Source organism: Phytophthora infestans, genomic scaffold, assembly GCF_000142945.1.
Source record: "Phytophthora infestans T30-4 supercont1.163 genomic scaffold, whole genome shotgun sequence".
Classification (NCBI taxonomy): domain Eukaryota; phylum Oomycota; class Peronosporomycetes; order Peronosporales; family Peronosporaceae; genus Phytophthora; species Phytophthora infestans.
The window spans coordinates 127,189-130,379 of NW_003303596.1; positions in this window are offsets into that span (position 1 = coordinate 127,189).

Here is a 3,191-nt window from a genome sequence, read left to right on the forward strand (position 1 = left end):
GTTCCGGGGGCGATCTTGAAGCCCCCCATTTCTTTCGCTGCAGCGGAGACAACCTGGATCCTGTAAGCTTATTTATCATAGGCCATTCAGTAAAAATAAAGACCCCGCTCCTTGCCCCGAGTCCAGGCTAGGCGGGTGTTTTGGAATGCTCGTGGTCCCAACACCGGAAAGGGTTCCAGGCACGGGTAAAGCCTTTTCGAGATCCGCGAGTGTTCAACACTCGGCTGGGAAGAAATAAAAGGGAGGCGATTCAAGCGCTCCCAGTCGTGCAAATAGGCAAACAATAAGCCGTCACGTAAAACCTCCCGATAAATAATCCGCCAATACACAAAGTCTCTTGGCCTTTGCCGGATGAACCCTCGCTACAGAGCTTCGAGTTCACTGACAGGCATAACACACTCAAACAAGCTTGACCTGACGCTTACCTTGAAGCCGGACGTCGCTCTGTGTGCTTGAGTGGAAATTCTGTTCTGTATTTAAGCTTGCCTTTCGGGTCTATTCCTAATAAGAAGTCCTAATCAAGTATACAAATATCAAATGAACAATGATCCGTTATGGATCTTCTTGCATGCCAAGCGTCGTCTGCACTGTCGCATGAGCATCTTTAACGGTCCGCGCCCTGTCCCAGACGGTGAACGTGTCTTCTAAAGGTCGCTGAGTATTCCGCGAACTCATCCCACCCGCCACTGAGGATTCGTACCGTAGATGGTCCGCTGTATGCGAATCCGGCCAGTCCATTATTAATAATAAGGACAGCCTGGATTCAGTGACATATGCCCGTATCCGATGCTCGTTGAACGTTCGGAGGTGACGCCGTCGAGTCCCTTGCACCTTGGCGTCTCCGTACATCACCTGACCGAGGGTTCGTCGCTTGAACAACTTGGGCGGTGTCACGTCTTTGTCGACGGGTGATAATCCGCAACCACGGAGAAATCACTACACCACAACTGCCCCTGTCGCAATGGAAGCCACGGTACTGGTGCCCGTTGTGACATTTCTTCATGCTTCAATTCACCATCTCGCCACCGTATGTCCAAGCGTCTGAATCGAGCCGTGTCCGACGCTTTTCAGCGTCTCAATCCTCGTAGACGTCGCGAACGTGAACAGATGGAGGTACGTCAGCTCATCCTTCTCTTGAATCATCGGCACCTTGCTCATCATCTCGCATTACTCGACTTGTTTCTCAGGAGGGCAAGGCCGAGGGTTCGAACGTCCCTCAGTCTGCTACACTTCCTCCGACAGCGGCGTCATCAACTGGTCCTTCGGCGCTTCCTGCCCCAGACTCTTCACTTCCTGCGGTAGCTCCTGCAGCACTCCCCGTCGTCGCTGAATCCGCGGAGATGGCTCCTGCTGCTCCTCCTGTTGAAGCTGGTACCGAGGATTCGCAGGGTCCGGCTTCAGCTCCAGCTGCCGAGGCTCCGGTTCCTGATGAAGAGGAGAAGGAGAGTGGTGACTCGACTTCGTTGACACTCTTGGCCACCGCGGCCAGGCACTTGGAATCGATTTGAATCCTCGCTGCACGTTCCACGACGTTCTCCAGCATCTCAGCTAACTGTTGAGGTGTCCCGCGTGACTTCGTTTTCAGTGGTTGCTCTCCGGTCGGCATTCATGTTTTCTTATTCTTAATCCACTTCCACAGCGTAATCATGTTCATGTTGTTCTTCAAATGCATATACAATTTGTTGTTGCAGTAACGTTTTTCGTCTGTTACCACAGGCTGCATCGCCCTGTGGACAGTTCATACGTGATCCAGTCAGGCTAGTCTTCGTCCGCCACTTGCGCCATCTGCAGCCGATTCTCGCTCTTCTTGGCTCGCAAATAGTCGTACAGCAGACCTCCACAAGACAAGTTTGCTGATGGTTCCCAAGTTGTATCTTCATAGCCCACCCACTTGACTTTGAACTCGCGTACAGCACGCTCCGTGCTCGTCGTCAGTGGTGTTCTGTCGTCGAGGATGGCCTCGACTTCATATTCACCGGCAACTTGATCTGGTTCCCAGCTGTCCTCAGGCAATAGTTCCTCATCGAAGTCGAGTCTTGCTTCATTAGTCGCGTCAAGTACTAACCGAGTGTTCGGTCGACTGTTGAATTCGTTGACAGCCTTGAGTCTTGACACATGCACTACTGGGTAAAAGCGATACCCACTTCGATCAGGCAGTTCCAGCTCGTACGCAAACTCTTCCACCTTGCGCTTGATCCGAAAAGGTCCATGCCATCGGTGAGCTAATTTCTTTGTCAAGCCCGGTTTGACGCGTTCCATGTACAACCACGCCCGGCTCCCAATCTCAAAAAGAGATCTCGGTGGAGCTCTTGCAGGATCTTCCATCTCTCCTGAAGCTTCTAGAGGGTCTGCCGAGTGTTCGTTTCCACTTGGTTGAGGTACAGCGGGCTTTTTCCAGTCGACGCAGAGCATCATTATGCTTTTTAGCTCTTTTGCTCCTTTTTCTACAGCCTGATAATCTTTGGCTATAGTGAGGGCGACCTCATGTTGTCGATTGATTTCACGCCGCCACGCCAGTGCGTCAGACGGCTTGCCGAGTCCTCGTTTGAGTGATGACGACATTGCCCGCAACGTCGACTGCGCATCCCAACCATGAACGAGGTAGAACGGTGTTTCCTTCCTTGTAGTGTCCTGAGAAGTATTAATGGCAAGCACCAGCTTCTCTGCGATTTCATCCTAGTCTTGCTGTAAAGGGTCTTCCGCGTACACCCGTACGGAACCTATCCCTGACTTCACCGAGCGTTCCTGCTGTCCATTAGCCTGTGGCCGATAGCTCAAAGTCGCCCGTGGTCTTGACTGCATCATCTCTGCGAACGCTTGGAAAACCTCGCTCATGAAGCGTGGGTCGCGGTCGTGCCTTATTAATGATGGGGCTCCGAATCGTCGGTACACACATTCTTCGAACACTTGGGCAACACTCAGTGCAGTCGTATCTGACATAGCCTTGGCAATAACGAATCCCGTGAACGAGCACTGAAATAGGAGCAACGCCGTGTTGCCCCTGCGAGATTTCGGTAGTGGGATCACAAAATCCATCGAGACGATCTGGAAAGGTCGTTCGGCTAGTACGTTGCCAGGTGAGTATCCACGAAACTGTGGACGGCTTTTACTCGAGCTGCAATCTGGACAGGACTTCACGTGCTTACTGCACGTCTGCGTACAAGCCGATCCAATAATAATCGGACTTAACG